Source organism: Pleurodeles waltl, chromosome 2_1 (genome assembly GCF_031143425.1).
Source record: "Pleurodeles waltl isolate 20211129_DDA chromosome 2_1, aPleWal1.hap1.20221129, whole genome shotgun sequence".
Taxonomy (NCBI): domain Eukaryota; kingdom Metazoa; phylum Chordata; class Amphibia; order Caudata; family Salamandridae; genus Pleurodeles; species Pleurodeles waltl.
This window is the reverse complement of record NC_090438.1, coordinates 107492250-107509967: the sequence shown is the minus strand read 5'-3', so window position 1 is coordinate 107509967 and position 17718 is coordinate 107492250.

Sequence of the window (17718 nt, the reverse complement as noted above, 5' to 3'; positions counted from 1 at the left end):
TGCTTTGCCATGGCGGTGTCTGGACTGTTCTGCGGTGCCTTGCCATGGCGGTTCTGGACAGTTCAGCGGTGCTTTGCCATGGCAGTGTCTGGACTGTTCTGCGGTGCCTTGCCATGGCGGTTCTGGACAGTTCAGCGGTGCCTTGCCATGGCGGTTCTGGACAGTTCAGCGGTGCTTTGCCATGGCGGTGTCTGGACTGTTCTGCGGTGCCTTGCCATGGCGGTTCTGGACAGTTCAGCGGTGCTTTGCCATGGCGGTGTCTGGACTGTTCTGCGGTGCTTTGCCATGGCGGTCTCTGGACTGGGCATTGGTGTGTGGCATGACGTTCCCTCATTGCCCAGCGGGGCTGTGGCAGCCGGGGCCCTCCTGGGCACTGACTTCGGCGGTGGTCTCCTGACCAGTGACGATACTTGGGCCCTCCTGGGCACTGACTCTGGCGGTGGTCTCCTGAACAGTGACGATACTTGGGCCCTCCTGGGCACTGACTCCAGCGGTGGCAGTGGTCTCCTGACCAGTGACGATACTTGGGCCCTCCTGGGCACTGACTCTGGCGGTGGTCTCCTGACCAGTGACGATACTTGGGCCCTCCTGGGCACTGACTCTGGCGGTGGTCTCCTGACCAGTGACGATACTTGGGCCCTCCTGGGCACTGACTCTGGCGGTGGTCTCCTGACCAGTGACGACGGTGCTGGTGGTGGCGTCCCGACCGCCAGGAAGGATGCCACCCTTCTCCGCCGTGCTGCTCACACTAGGCTGTGCAGACTTCCTCTGGCCCTTCCCCACCTTTGGAGGAGTCGCAGCTGACTCTGCAATCCCCCTGGAACCCCTGTGAGTTGTTTTGCCACCAGGAGTCTTCACAGGGTCCCGTCGGCCACTTTCCAATTTCAGAGCCTTTACAGGGGGTGGGCTGCCAGTGCCTTGGCTCCGGGTCACACTGCCAGTCCTGGTGGCCGGTGCACTCCACACACCTTTAACAGGCACCACTGGTATTGGAGGCTTTTTGGCTGAGGCGCTACGACGGGACTGATGAATTGGAGGGGGGGGCAAAAGGGTCAACTTTACACAGGGACAGTTTCTGACGAACACTGGGATGGGTAGTTGGAGGGGGTCTGGGAGTGGAGGAAGAGGAGGTGGTTGTAGGAGGTGTCACTTTAGGTGTTTTGGGTGCAGGTACAGGTACTGGAGGCTGTCGTGAGGTGGATGGATGTTGGGTGTGTGGGTGCCCGCGTTTGTGTACTTTGGGAGGGGGTGTCACAGACACACTGGGAGAGGACACAGGGGACGTGTAAATGGGAGTGGAAGTGGTGAGTGCAGGTGAGAGGGGTGTGGTGCTGGGTGTTCTGGTGCGAGTCCTGGTGCCTGTAGATGTAGTGCATGCAGGTGTGAGTGTAGACGAGACTGGGAGGGAGGAGGGAGACGACAGGGAGGGGGACAGAGTGGAGGCAGTGGATGTTGCTGTGTTTGCACGTGGGTGATGCTTGCGTGTGTGCCTGTGGGTTGTGTGGTGCCTATGTATGCCTGAGATACTTTTGTGTGTAGAGGTGTGTGCATGCTAGTCTGATGGTGTGCTTGGGATAGGCTGGGGTACAGGGGATTGGGTCTGGGTGGAGGAGGTTGGAGGAGGCAGGCTAGACACAGGGACAATGGCTGCCATCAGTGCTGAGGCCAGAGATTGCACGGTTCGCTGAAGGGCAGCCTGACCAGAATGAATGCCCTCCAGGAATGCATTACCGTGTTGCAACTCCCTTTCTACACCCTGGATGGCATTCACGATGGTAGACTGCCCAACAGTGAGGGACCTGAGGAGGTCAATGGCCTCCTCACTGAGGGCAGCAGGGGTGACTGGGGCAGGGCCTGAGGTGCCTGGGGCGAAGGTGATGCCCACCCTCCTGGGTGAGCGGGCACGGGGCGAACGCTGAGGGGCTGCTGGGAGGGCGGTGCAGGTAGGGGAGGTGGCGGCTGTACCTGTAGAAGTGGGGTGCACAGATGGTGCCGCCACCACAAGGGAGCTTCCATCGTCTGTCGAGTCCGTGTCGCTGGTTGGTGATCCGGTGGCCGACGTGAAGCTCCCCTCGCCCTCCGTCCCACTGGTGCATTCAGAGTCCGTGGTGTGGCCCTCCAAGGCCATGTGGGATGCAGCTACCTCGTGCTCCGGTGCCACTGTACCTCCGCCTGATGATGCTAATGCACAAAAGAACATGGAGAGCAAAAAAAGGGGGGGGGGAGACAGAAGAAAGGCAGGTTGAGTGCATGGCATACCGTGACCGTTGGCGGACATTACAGACACAGCAGCCCCCTGCACTAGGCCGTGCTCCTGGCCTCTACAGATGCAATTGCTGGGATCTGGCCTACATGGCTATGGTGGACCTCTGCACACATGGATGCCACAGGGGCATCTATACCTGTACTTGGCACTCTACTGCGGCGGGGTAGGGAGCCACATGGCCTGCATTTCGGAGGGGCCTAGTCTATCTATGTCTGCCTGGCCTAGGTACACCCACAGGACTCCTCCCCCACACAGACCCCTCCCCTGCGCGCAAAGTCCACAGAATGATGTTGTACTCACCCCCTTGTGTCTGTTGTGATGCCCTCAAGCACCCATCCAACTCAGGGTAGGCCACCGCCAGGATCCGGAACATCAGGGGGGTCATGGGGCGACAGGCACCCCTCCCACGTTGGGAGGCCATCCCCAGCTGAGCCTCCGCCGTCTTCTTGCTCCAGCGGCGAATGTCCTCCCATCGTTTACGGCAGTGGGTGCCCCGTCTCTGGTGGACCCCCAGGGTCCGGACGTCCTTGGCGATGGCACGCCAAATGTCCTTCTTCTGGTGGGCGCTGACCTATATGACATGCACAAGGGAAGAAGAGAAGTCATTAACAACCGCACCGTCAATGTGCGCGGCCCCCCTCCCTACCCTAGCCACGTGGCACATTCATTCACATGCATTAATGTTCCCTGAACTCTGCCCCCTTCCCTCTTCCAACCAGCCCTCTCCACCCAGGCCTAGCCCATACAACGTGCTCCCAGTGTACTTACCTGTTGGTCTGGAGGACCGTAGAGTAGCATGTACTGGGGGAGGACTCCGTCTACCAGTTTCTCCAACTCCTGAGCAGTGAAGACAGGGGCCCTTTCCCCAGACGCAGCAGCCATCGTCGCTTCCAGACCGAGGTCACAGCAGCACTTGCAGTGTAGGTCCTCTCCTGTCGAATATCAGGTATCTAGTGATTGAACAGATAGAAAATGGCGGTGACGTCCGCGGCGGTGACGTCCGCGGCGGTGACGTCCGCGGCGGTGCGTATCATCACCGCTGGCGCACTTCCTCATTGGCTCCTGGGACCCATAGGGTCCAATGTTAACCAATGCAGCATTGCGCCGCGGTCTACGACCGCCTACCGCGACGGTCTGCAACGCCAACGCAGTTACCCCACAATCCCATTGTCCCTGTTTAGAGGTCAGGCAGCCGCCATTTCAGGGGCCCACATGGCTCCATTTACTTCTGCGTCACACATAGCTAGGCTTACACTCAACACACATACAGGAAGGGTTTTGTGTTTGGTGTCGTGTTCTGTGTAACTGTGGGTACATACCTGGAAAAAAGTTGACTCGATCCTCGCTGTTGTCCTTCCTAGGCGCCGTCAGCTGGGACAATTGAGAAGATGGCGGAATCCTCTGGTGTACCGACCGCTGGTGAACCTGTTGACAATGGAGGAGCGACATTTAACCCCTTCGCTGCCAGGCCTTTTCCCCCTCCTGTGCCAGGCCTTTCTTTTGCCTATTTGGGGCAGTTCGCGCTTAGGCCCTCATAACTTTTAGCTAACCAAGCCAAATTTGCGTCCTTTTTTTCCAACATCCTAGGGATTATAGAGGTACCCAGACTTTGTGGGTTCCCCTGAAGGAGGCCAAGAAATTATCCAAAATACAGTGAAAATTTCATTTTTTTCAAAAAAATTTGAAAAAGTGGCTGCAGAAGAAGGCTTGTGGTTTTTCCCCTGAAAATGGCATCAACAAAGGGTTTGCGGTGCTAAACTCAGCAGCTTCCCAGCTTTCAGGAACAGGCAGACTTGAATCAGAAAACCCAATTTTTCAACACAATTTTGGCATTTTACTGGGCCATACCCCATTTTTGCAATTGTTTGTGCTTTCAGCCTCCTTCCAGTCAGTGACAGAAATGGGCATGAAATCAATGCTGGATCCCAGAAACCTAAACATTTCTCAAAAGTAGACAACATTCTGAATTCAGCAAGGGGTCATTTGTGTAGATCCTACAAGGGTTTCCTATAGAAAATAACAACTGAAAAAGAAATGTATTGAAATTTTGGTGAAAAAAACATCAATTTTTCTCTACGTTTTACACTGTAACTTTTCCCTGCAATGTCAGATTATCGAAAGCAATATACCGTTACGTCTGCTGGACTCCTCTGGTTGCGGGGATATATAGGGCTTGTAGGTTCATCAAGAACCCTAGGCACCCAGAGCCAATAAATGAGCTGCACCCTGCAGTGCGTTTTCATTCTATAACAGGTATACAGCAATTCATTTGCTGAAATATAAAGAGTAAAAAATAGCTATCAAGAAAACCTTTGTATTTCCAAAAAGGGCACAAGATAAGGTGTTGAGGAGCAGTGGTTATTTGCACATCTCTGAATTCCGGGGTGCCCATACTAGCATGTGAATTACAGGGCATTTCTCAAATAGATGTCTTTTTTACACACTCTTCTATATTTGGAAGGAATAAATGTAGAGAAAGACAAGGGGCAATAACACTTGTTTTGCTAATCTATGCTCCCCCAAGTTTCCCAATAAAAATGATACCTCACTTGTGTGGGTAGGCCTAGCGCCCGCGACAGGAAACATCCCAAAACGCAACGTGGACACATCCCATATTTCTGAAAGAAAACAGAGGTGTTTTTTGCAAAGTGCCTACCTGTAGATTTTGGCCTCTAGCTCAGCTGGCACCTAGGGAAACCTACCAAACCTGTGCATTTTTGAAAACTAGAGACCTAGGGGAATCCAAGATGGGGTGACTTGTGGGGCTCCGACCAGGTTCTGTTACCCAGAATCCTTTGCAAACCTAAATATTTGGCTAAAAAAACACATGTTCCTCATATTTCTGTGGCAGAAAGTTCTGGAATCTGAGAGGAGCCACAAATTTCCTTCCACCCAGCGTTCCCCCAAGTCTCCCGATAAAAATTATACCTCACTTGTGTGGGTAGGCCTAGCGCCCGCGACAGGAAATGCCCCAAAGCGCAATGTGGACACATCCAATGTTTTGAAAGAAAACAGAGGTGTTTTTTGCGAAGTGCCTACCTGTAGATTTTGGCCTCTAGCTCAGCCGGCACCTACGGAAACCTACCAAACCTGTGCATTTCTGAAAACTAGAGACCTGTTGAAATCCAAGATGGGGTGACTTGTGGGGCTCTGACCACGTTCTGTTACCCAGAATCCTTTGCAAACCTCAAAATTTGGCTAAAAAAACACATGTTCCTCACATTTCTGTGGCAGAAAGTTCTGGAATCTGAGAGGAGCCACAGATTTCCTTCCACGCAGCGTTCCCCCAAGTCTCCCGATAAAAATGATACCTGACTTGTGTGGGTAGGCCTAGCGCCCACGACAGGAAATGCCCCAAAGCGCAACGTGGACACATCCAATTTTTTGAAAGAAAACAGAGGTGTTTTTTGCGAAGTGCCTACCTGTAGATTTCAGCCTCTAGCTCAGCCGGCACCTAGGGAAACCTACCAAACCTGTGCATTTCTGAAAACTAGAGACCTAGGGGAATCCAAGATGGGGTGACTTGTGGGGCTCTGACCAGGTTCTGTTACCCAGAATCCTTTGCAAACCTCAAAATTTAGCCAAAAAAACACTTTTTCCTCTCATTTCGGTGACAGAAAGTTCTGGAATCTGAGAGGAGCCACAAATTTCCTTCCACCCAGCGTTCCCCTAAGTCTCTCGATAAAAATGGTACCTCACTTCGGTGGGTAGGCCTAGCGCCCACAAAAGGAAATGGCCCAAAACACAACGTGGACACAACATATGTTTTCACAGAAAACAGAGGTGTTTTTTGCAAAGTGCCTACCTGTGGATTTTGGCCTCTAGCTCAGCCGGCCCCAGGGGGGGGCAGAAATGCCCTAAAACAAATTTGACCCTTGCCTACGGGGTCGCTCCCCCTGCGTGACATTGGCGGCAAAAAACAAATCCCCGGTGCCTAGTGGTTTCTGCCCCCTTGGGGGCAGATTGACCTAAAATCGGCCAATCTGCCCCCAAGTGGGGCAGAAATGGTCTAAATACAATTTGCCCTCCAGGGCAGCGACCCTTGCCTGATGGGTCGCTCCCCATCTCTAAAAAAACAAAGAAACAAACAAAAAAAACAGGCAAAAAATATTTGCCCTGGCACCTAGAGGTTACTGCCCCCAGGGGGGGCAGAAATGACCTAAAATACATTTTCTCCCCCCCCCCCGGAGCGACCCTTGCCTACGGGGTCGCTCCCCCTGCGTGACATTGGCGCCAAAAAACAAATCCCCGGTGCCTAGTGGTTTCTGCCCCCTTGGGGGCAGATTGACCTAAAATCGGCCATTAAATGGTCTAAATACAATTTCCCCCCCAGGGCAGCGACCCTTGCCTGATGGGTCGCTCCCCATCTCTAAAAAAACAAACAAACAAAAAAAAAAACACCCAAAAAAATTTGCCCTGGCGCCTTGAGCTTTCTGACCCCCCTGGGGGCAGAAATGGCCTAAAAAAATTTGCATCCCCAAACCCCCCCTCCACCCCCGGGAGCGACCCTTGCCTACGGGGTCGCTCCCCCTGCGTGACATTGGCGCCAAAAAATAAATCTCCGGTGCCTAGTGGTTTCTGCCCCCTTGGGGGAAGATTGGCCTAAAATCAGCCAATCTGCCCCCAAGGGGGGCAGAAATGGTCTAAATACAATTTGCCCCCCAGGGCAGCGACCCTTGCCTGATGGGTCGCTCCCCATCTCTAAAAAAAAAAACAGACACAAAAAAAAAAAAATTGCCCTGGCGCCTAGAGCTTTCTGCCCCCCCGGGGGCAGAAATGGCCTAAAATAAATTTGCCCCCCCAACCCTACCCCCCGGGAGCGACCCTTGCCTACGGGGTCGCTCCCCCTGCTTGACATTGGCGCCAAAAAAAAATCCCCGGTGCCTAGTGGTTTCTGCCTAAAATCGGCCAATCTGCCCCCAAGGGGGGCAGACATGGTCTAAATACAATTTGCCCCCCAGGGGAGCGACCCTTGCCTAATGGGTCGCTCCCCACCTCTAAAAAAAAAAATAATAGGCCGATCTGCCACCAGGGGGGGCAGAAATGGCCTAAAATAATTCCCCCCCCCCGGGGAGCGACCCTTGCCTGAGGGGTTGCGACCCTTGCGTGAAATTCACGCAAAGAAAAAAAACTCCCTGGTGTCTAGTGGTTTCTGCCCCCCTTGGGGGCAGATTGGCCTCATCAAAATAGGCCAATCTGCCCCCAAGGGGGGCAGAAATGGCCTAAATATAATTTGCCCCCTAGGGGAGCGACCCTTGCCTAAGGGGTCGCTCCCCACCTAAAAAAAAAAAAAAAATTACAAAAAAAGATCCCTGGTGCCTAGAGGTTTCTGCCCCCCCGGGGGCAGAAAAGGCCTTCACGAAAAATGCCCCCCCCTGGGAGCGACCCTTGCCCAAGGGGTCGCTCCCTTTTGTCACTTTATGAAAAAAAACAAAAAATCCCTGGTTTCTAGTGGGGTTTCAAAAGCCGGATTGCAAGCAATCCGGCTTTTGAAACCCTGGGAGAGACTTCAAAGGGAAGGAAATACGATGCTTTGCATTTCTCTTTCAATCGCGGTGGAAGCAGAGCTTCCAGCGCGATGGGGGAGGCCCCTGTGACAAATCAGCGCGCGCTCGCGCGCTGACGTCACAAGGGGGGTGGGGGGGGTCGGGGTGGAAGGGGAAGGTCTTCCCCTTTCATCCCCGCCTTGGGGGGGAGGGGGATGCACAGGGGGGGCGCGCTAGGGGGGCACAGGGGAACTGTAGCCTTGGACGAGGTGACCTCGTCCAAGGCACAGAACGGGTTAATCGTCACCTACAGGTTTGACCGTGCCACTATCTAGGAACTATGTACCCAGTTGGAGCCAGACCTGATGTCACCAATCCGCCATCCCACTGGAATCCCCCCTGACTTGCAGGTGCTGTCAGTGCTCCATTTCCTTGCTAGTGGGTCTTTTCAGACAACAGTGGCCATGGCATCAGGGATGTCCCAGCCTATGTTTTCCAACGTGCTGTCCAGAGTGTTGTCTGCCCTGCTGAAACATGTAAGGAGATACATCATATTCCCTGAGGTGGAAGATTTGGCTACAGTGAAAGGTGACTTCTATGCCCTTGGACATATCCCCAACGTCATAGGTGCTATTGATGGGACCCATGTGGCTTTGGTCCCCCCCCACAGGAGTGAACAAGTGTACAGGAACCGGAAGAGTTATCATTCCATGAATGTACAGATGGTCTGTTTGGCAGACCAGTACATCTCGCAGGTAAATGCAATGTTCCCTGGCTCAGTGCATGACGCCTACATCCTGCGGAATAGCAGCATCCCTAATGTGATGGGTCAACTCCAGAGGCACCGTGTGTGGCTATTAGGGTACTCTGGTTACCCCAACCTTTCCTGGCTATTGACCCCAGTGAGGAATCCCAGGACCAGGGCAGAGGAACGCTACAATGAGGCCCATGGGCGGGCTAGGAGGGTGATCGAATGCACCTTCGGCCTCCTGAAGGCCAGGTTCAGGTGCCTCCATATGACAGGTGGTTCCCTATTCTACTCACCGAAGAAGGTGTGCCAGGTCATCATCGCCTGCTCGATGCTTCACAATCTTGCTTTGCAATGCCAGGTGCCTTTTCTGCAGGAGGATGGTCCAGATGACGGTGTTGTGCCAGCTGTAGAGCCTGTGGAGCCTATGGACAGTGATGAGGAGGATGCTGAGGAAGAAGACAACGACAACATGGAGTCAGTCATACAGCAGTATTTCCAGTGACACACAGGTGAGAACATTTTCTTTTTTAACATTACATTCACTGTCACACGTCTTACTCTATCCAGTGTGTAATTTAATGGGATTATTTGGTAACTGAGTTGTTCCTTTCCATTACGGTTTCACAGGTGTGGTTACCAACGTGTGTCATCTGCATGCATCCTTCAAGGACTTGTGATGTGTGATATTGGTATGTTGCCTTAACAACTAAAAAAGCATTTTGACACTGTCATTGATCATACATTTTACAAAATCATAGACTGACTCCAGAATGTTTTGTGGTTCAAGGGTGTTTATTTAAGTGCTCAAAAATGGAGGGGGGGGGTGTAAAATGGTGATGGGTGATGGTGGAGGAATGTCCATGGCAGAGTCCAGTCTTTTAGTCTCACAGGTGCACTGCCCATCTGGGCATAGGAAGTGGAGCTGGGGCAGTTAAAGTATGGACAGGGTAACAAAGTGGGACGGTGGGGGGACAATCAGGGTGGTCTCATTTGCTGGTGGGTGTCTTGCCATCTTGCTCTGTCCTGTTCCTGGATCTCAGGGACCGCTTGCGTGGTGGTTGTCTGTCTGCAGGGGATGGGGTGCTGGTGTGGAGGTCCTGTGGCGGGGTGTCCTGTCCACTAGCGCCGGCGGAGGTGGTGGGCAGTTCATCGTCCTGGCTAGTGTCAGGGGCCCCTTGGAGTGCCAAGGTGTCCCTCAAGGTCTGCTGTATGTTCTTCAGCACCCCTACGATGGTGCCCAAGGCGGAGCTGATGGTCCTGAGCCCCTCCCTGAAGCCCAAATACTGTTCCTCCTGCAGGCGCTGGGTCTCCTGAAACTTGACCAGGACCGTCACCATCGTCTCCTGGGAGTGGTGGTATGCTCCCATGATGGAGGATAGGGCCACGTGGAGAGTGGGTTCCCTTGGCCTGTCCGCCCCCTGTCGCACAGCAGCTCTCCCAGTTCCCCTGTGTTCCTGTGCCTCCGTCCCCTGGACCGTGTGCCCACTACCACTGCCCCCAGGTCCCTGTTGTTGTTGGGGTGGTGGGTTATCCTGGGTTCCCTGTAGTGGTGGACACACAGCTGATTGACCTGTCCTGGGTAGGGAGGTTTGGGCCCGCTGGGTGGGTGCTGTGCTGGTGTTACCAGAGGGTGGAAGGTCAGTGTTGGGCTGTGCCTGTGCAAGGGGAACCGACTGTCCTGAGGCCCACAATGGTCCGGGCTGGTCATCAGGCTCCAGTAGGGAGGAGCTGCTATCGTCACTGTGGGCCTCTTCTGTGGGTGGAGTGGAGATGTCTGGACCCTCCGGTGTGGTGACGGTCCTTCGTGATCCTGCAGGGGCCTAAGAGCATGATTATTGCATGTGTGTGTGTCATGGTGTGCAATGGGTGGGTGAGTGTGTACCCCAGTGCTAGCATTCCTGTGTGGGGGCTTGTGTGATGATGGTTAGGGGGTTGTTCTGGGTATGTGCAGTGAGCATGCTTTGGTGAGGGGTGACCATGCTTAGTTGTGTCATGCAGGCTTGTTGTTGGGATGTGTGGTTTGTGTTCTTAGTACATTAGTGTGGAGTTGGAGTGATAGGGGAGGGTGTGAGGGTGGGGGTGTGTGATAGCATGCAGGTAGGGTGGGGGACCTGATGGTTAAGATTTGACTTACCAGTGTCCATTCCTCCACCGACTCCTCCGAGGCCCTCTGGATGCATGATGGTCAAGCCTTGCTCCTCCCATGTTGTTAGTTGTGGGGGAGGAGGTGGGGGTCCGCCGCCAGTCCGCTGTACCTCGATGTTGTGCCTGGAGACCGCTGAACGCACCTTCCCCCGTAGCTCGTTCCACCTCTTCCTGATGTCCTCCCGATTTCTTGGGTGTTGTCCCACTGCATTGACCCTGTCGACTATTCTGCGCCATAGCTCCATCTTCCTGGCTATGGATGTGTGCTGCACCTGTGAGCCAAATAGCTGTGGCTCTACCCGTAGGATTTCCTCCACCATGACCCTGAGCTCCTCGTCGGAAAATCGGGGGTGTCTTTGGCGTGCCATGGGGTGGTGTGTGTGATGTGTGAGGTGGTGTATGTGGTGATGAGTGTAGTGATGTGTAGTGGTGTGTGGTGTTTTGTGCGTGGATGTTGTGTGGGTGATGGTGTTGTGTGCCTCTGTATGGTGGTATTGTCTATTCTGTGCTCTCTCTCTGGCCTTCTTTATGTATTTTTGGTTGTAGGGGTTTGTGGGCGATGTGGGTGTGTGTTTTATATTGTGTTGGGTGTGTGGGAGTGGTATGTGTATGTGTATCAAGTATGTGTATTTGGAATTGTCCAATGTGGCGGTGTTTTGGAGATGTGTGTGTATGTTGAGCGCGGCGGTGTGTACCGCCAATGGAATACCGCGGTTGAAAGACCGCCACGTGGATTCGTGTGTCGTAATAGCATGGGCGTGTTTCTGTTGGCGTGGAGGTGGAGGTTTTGTTTTCGCCAGTTTAACACTGACCTTTGGTGTGGCAGACTTGTGTGGGTGTCTGTATTTCGGCGGATTCCGAGATGTGTGTCATAATTGCTGTGGCGGAATTCCGCGGCCGCGGTGGTGTATTGGCGGTCTTCTGCACGGCGGTAAGCGGCTTTTACCGCCAATGTTGTAATGACCCCCAATATGCCAAAAGTATCTCAGAGGATACCATCACTTAGGAGGTAAGTAATATACACAAATTATATGTACACAAACCCAAAACAGGTAAGTAACAGTAAGAAAAGTAGTGCAAACATTGTAGAATCACAATAGAATGCAATAGGTAGACATAGACCTAGGGGCAACACAAACCATATACTCCAAACGTGGAATGCGAATCACGAATGGACCCCAGGCCTATGGGAGGTTGTAGAGGGTCGCTTGGACTGTGAGAAAACAGTAAGTAAAGTAGGAGTAAAGTTACCCTACTACCCCAGAAAGACAGTATAGTCGAGAGGGGATTCTGCAAGAACCATAAACACCAGCAAAACACTGAAGACGGATTCCTGGACCTGAGGACCAGTAAAGGAAGGGGACCAAGTCCAAGAGTCAAGCAAGTGTCCAGGGGGGGCAGGAGCCCACTAAACCACGGATGAAGGTGCAAAAGGACTGCCTCCGGGTGGAAGAAGCCAAAGATTCTGCAACAACAGAAGGTGCCAGGAACTTCTCCTTTGGTCAGAAGATGTCCCACGGCGTGCTGGAGGATGCAGAAGTATTCCCACGCAGATATACCGCAAACAACCCTTGAAGGAGGAGACAGAGGAGGCGCTCAGCAACTCAGAGAGCCCCCACAGAAGCAGGCAGGACCCGCAGAAGTACCGGAACAGGCACTTAGAAGATCTGAGGACAGCGGTCGACTCAGAGTCGAGGGAGGGAAGGAGGGTCCCACAATGTCGGAGTCCAACTCAGCGAGTTGGGCAATGCAGGAAAGAGTGCTGGGGACCCAGGCTAGGCTGTGCACAAAGGAATCCTTGGAAAAGTGCACATAAGCCGGAGCAGCTGCAGATCACGCAGTACACAGGATTACTGTCTGGCGTGGGAAAGCAAGGACTTACCTCCACCAAATTTGGACAGAAGGGCCACTGGACTGTGGGAGACACTTGGACCCAGATCCTGTGTTCCAGGGACCACGCTCGTCAGGATGAGAGGGGACCCAGAGGACCGGTGATGCGGAAGTTTGGTGCCTGCGTTGGCAGGGGGAAGATTCCGTCAACCCACGGGACATTTCTTCTTGGCTTCCAGTGCAGGGTGAAGGCAGACAGCCCTCCAAGTCTTGCTACTTTGTTGCGGTTTTGCAGGTGTCCTGGAGCAGTCAGCGGTCGATCCTTGGCAGAAGACGAAGAGGGAAGTGCAGAGGAACTCTGGTGAGCTCTTGCATTCATTTTCTGAGGAATAGCCCAGAGGAGAGACCCTACTGAAAAAGGTAAGCACCTATCAGAGGGGGTCTCTGACGTCACCTGCTGGCACTGGCCACTCAGAGCTGTCCATTGTGCTGCAACACCTCTGAATCCATGATGGCAGAGGTCTGGGACACACTGGAGGAGCTCTGGGCACCTCCCCTGGGAAGTGCTGGTCAGGGGAGTGGTCACTCCGCTTTCCTTTGTCCAGTTTCGCGCCAGAGGAGGGCTGGGGGATCCCTGAACTGGTGTAGACTGGCTTATGCAGAGATGGGCACCATCTGTGCCCATCAAAGCATTTCCAGAGGCTGGGGGAGGCTACTCCTCCCCAGCCCTTCACACCTATTTCCAAAGGGAAAGGGTGTAACACCCTCTCTCAGAGGAAATCCTTTGTTCTGCCTTCCTGGGACAAGGCTTCCCAGGCCCCAGGGGGGCAGAAACCTGTCTGAAGGGTTGGCAGCAGCAGCAGCTACAGGGGAGACCCCGGAAAGGCAGTTTGGCAGTACCCGGGTTCTGTGCTAGAGACCCGGGGATGCATGGAATTGTCCATCCAATACCAGAACGGTATTGGGGTGACAATTCCATGATCCTAGACATGTTACATGGCCATGTTCAGAGTTACCATTGTGACGCTACATAGAGGTAGTGACCTATATGTAGTGCACACATGTAATGGTGTCCCCGCACTCACAAAGTCCGGGGAATTTGCCCTGAACAATGTGGGGGCACCTTGGCTAGTGCCAGGGTGCCCACACACTAAGTAACTTGGCATCTAACCTTCACCAAGTGAGGGTTAGACATATAGGTGACTTATAAGTTACTTATGTGCAGTGAAAAATGGATGTGAAATAACGTGCATGTTATTTCACTCAGGCTACAGTGGCAGTCTTGAGTAAGAATTGTCTGAGCTCCCTATGGGTGGCAAAAGAAATGCTGCAGCCCATAGGGATCTCCTGGAACCCCAATACCATGGGTACCTAGGTACCATATACAAGGGAATTATAAGGGTGTTCCAGTGTGCCAATGAGAATTGGTAAAATTAGTCACTAGCCTGCAGTGACAATTTTAAAAAGCAGAGAGAGCATAAACACTGAGGTTCTGGTTAGCAGAGCCTCAGTGATACAGTTAGGCACCACACAGGGAACACATACAGGGCCTATATTATGAGCACTGGGGTCCTGCCTGGCAGGATCCCAGTGACACATAGGCACAAACAAACAGACATACAGTGAAAATGGGGATAACATGCCAGGCAAGATGGTACTTTCCTACACAACATACCCCCCACCCCCCCAAACAAAGAACAATAAGGCTAACCTTGCCCAGATGAGTCTTCATTGTCTAAGTGGAAATATCTGGAGAGTCCATCTGCATTGGAGTGGGTACTCCCAGGTCTATGTTCCACTGTATAGTCCATTCCCTGTAGGGATATGGACCACCTCAACAATTTAGGGTTTTCACCTTTCATTTGTTTTAGCCAAAGTAGAGGTTTGTGGTCTGTCTGAACAATAAAGTGAGTACCAAACAGGTATGGTCTCAACTTTTTCAGTGCTCAGACCACAGCAAAGGCCTACCTCTCTATGGCAAACTAAAGCTTTTCTCTAGGGGCCAACCTCTTGCTGATAAAAGCAGCAGGTTGATCCTGGCCCTCAGTATTCAGCTGTAATAGCACTGCCCCAACCCATAATTCAGAAGCATCAGCTTGTACAATGAATTTCTTGGAGTAACAAGGGCTTTTAGGACAGGTGCAAAGCACCTGGCCTGTTTGAGCTTCTCAAAAGCTTTTTGACAGCTAGCTGTCCACAATACCTTCTTAGGCATCTTCTTGCTAGTGAGATCATTAAGAGGGACTGCTATGGAGCCATAATTCTTTATGAGTCTCCTATAGTACCCTGTGAGACCTAAAAAGGCTCTCACTTGGGTTTGAGTTGTAGGGGGAGCCCAATCCATAATAGTCTGGATCTTCCCCTGTAGTGGTGCAATCTGTTCTCCACCTACCAGGTGGCCAGATAAACCACTTTCCCATGCCCTATCTGGCACTTTGAGGCCTTGATAGTGAGGCCTGCCTTTTGCAGGGCCTCCAAAACTTTCCATAGGTGGACCAGGTTATCATCCCATGTTGAGCTAAAGACAGCAATATCATCTAGATATGCTGCACTAAAAGCTTCTATCTAACCCTTGCAGGACTGTATTCACCAATCTTTGAAAAGTGGCAGGTGCATTTTTCAAACCAAAGGGCATTACTGTGAATTGGTAGTGCCCTCCAATGGTTGAAAATGCAGTCTTGGGTTTAGCATCTTTTGATAACCTAATCTGCCAATACCCTGCAGCTAGATCAAAAGTGCTTAGATACTTGGCAGAAGCCAGTGTATCTGTGAGCTCATCTGCCCTGGGTATAGGGTGAGCATCTGTCGCGGTTACTTGATTGAGCCCTCTATAATCTACACAAAACCTCATCTCTCTCTTCCCATCTTTGGTGTGAGGTTTTGGGACAAGCACAACTGGGCCAGCCCAGGGGCTTTCTGAAGGCTCAATCACCCCTAAGTCCAACATTTTCTGTACCTCTTGTTCAATGCAGTCCCTGACATGGTCAGGCTGCCTATAAATTTTACTTTTGACAGGCAAGCTGTCTCCAGTATCAATTGTGTGCGCACACCAAGTAGTAGTACCTAGTATAAGTGAAAAGAGTTCAGAAAACTGACTTAGGAGATTGACACAGTTGTCTTTCTGTTCAGCAGTAAGACAATCAGCTATGACCACTCCCTCCACTAAGCCATCAGCTTCAGTGGTGGAGAAGAGATCAGGGAGAGGGTCACTCTTTTCTTCCTGTCCCTCATCTGTTGCCTTGAGCAGGGTGAGATCAGCCCTGTCATAGTAGGGTTTTAGGCGGTTGACATGAATCACCCTAAGGGGATTCCTGGCAGTGCCTAGGTCTACCAAATAGGTAACCTCACCCTTCTTTTCAACAATTAGATGGGGGCCACTCCATTTCTCCTGGAGTGCTCTTGGGGCCACAGGCTCCAATACCCACACCTTCTGTCCTGGGTGGTACTGAGTCAGGACAGCCTTCTGGTCAAGCCATTGCTTTTGCAGATCCTGGCTGGCCTGAAGGCTTTTACTGGCCTTTTTCATATACTCAGCCATTCTTGATCTTAGGCCAAGTACATAGTCCACTATGTCCTGTATAGGAGCTTTCAAAGGTTGTTCCTAACCCTCCTTCACAAGAGCAAGGGGACCTCTCACAGGGTGCCCAAAGAGGAGTTCAAAGGGGCTGAAGCCCACTCCTTTTTGAGGTACCTCCCTGTAAGCAAAAAGGAGGCAATGTAACAGGACAACCCATCTCCTTCTGAGTTTTTCAGGGAGTCCCATTATCATACCTTTGAGAGTTTTATGAAACCTCTCAACCAGACCATGGTGGTCATTACAACCTCGGCAGTCTTTTTGCAAGACCGCCGAGGGACCGCCGTGCTGAAGACCACCAGTGGAGGTGGTTTTCCGCTCGGCGAATTATGACTGCTGGCAGTCCTCCGACCTTTTCCGGACTGAGAGCCACCAGCAGCCATACTGGAGGTCGGCGGGGAAGTCGAGGTTGCTCCACCTCCACCACCCCGTCAACAGAACACCGCCTACCGAATCACGTTCCGTGATTCTGCGTGGGGGTGTTCTGTTGACGGGGTGCTGGCGGCGGAGCAGCCCCCATGGATCCCGTCCCCTCCCGGAGGATCAACGAACCAGGTAAGTTGATCGTCCGTTAGGGGAGGGGGGTGGAGGGGTGTTGTGTGTTGTGTGCGTGCATGGAAGTTTTGCGTGTGAGTATGTAGAGGGGGTATGTCAGTGCGTGTATGCATGTGGGGGTGTGTTGTGTTTGGAAATGTGTGCGTGTCTGTCTGTATGTATGTCTGAATGGATGTGGGCGTGTATGTCTGTGTGTGTGGCTGTTGGCATGTTTGTTGATATGTGTGCGGGTATGTGTGTTGGTGGTGTGTGCATGCGTGTACGGTGTGTATCTGGGTTGCGATGTTGGGGGTAGGGGTGGGGAGGGCGGTCCTGCCACCTTTGGGGGGTGGCAGGGGAGTGGGGGTGTGGAGGGAGGGCTCGGGGTGGAGGGTGGCGGAGACCCCTATCAGTGCCAGGGAAGGAATTCCCTGGCACTGGTAATGCTTACCACCATGGATTTCATGGCAGTTCCCAACCCCATGAAATCCATAGCGGTCCGCCGGGTCGTGATACCGCCGGCGGTCTTGTGACGGCCGCCGGGCTGGACACCCAAGTCTCCAACCCAGCGGTGCTCTCCGCCCTGGCGGTCTTAACGGAGAAGTGGCGGATGACCATGGCGGTAACCGCCATGGTCATAATTCATTTTTTTTTACCGCCATCCTGTTGGCGGTAAGACCGCCACTTCTCCACCAACTGCCAGGGTCGTAATAAGGGCCCATTTGTTTGTGGATGGTAAGGAGTTGTGAACTTGTAAGTTACACCACACTCTTTCCACATAGCTTTGAGGTATGCAGACATGAAGTTACTACCTCTGTCTGTTACTACCTCCTTAGGGAAACCCACCCTGGAAAAGATTCCCAGGAGGGCCTTTGCCACTGCAGGAGCTGTAGTGGCCCTTAAGGGGATGGCTTCAGGATACCTAGTGGCATGGTCCACTACTACAAGGATGAATCTATTGCCTGAAGCAGTTGGAGTGTCAAGGGGGCCAACTATGTCAACCGCTACCTTTTCAAAGGGCACCCCAACCACTGGAAGTGGAATTAAGGGGGCCTTTGGAGTGCCACCAGTCTTGCCACTGGCTTGGCAGGTCACACAAGAGCGACAAAACTCTTTAGTGTCCTCTGACATA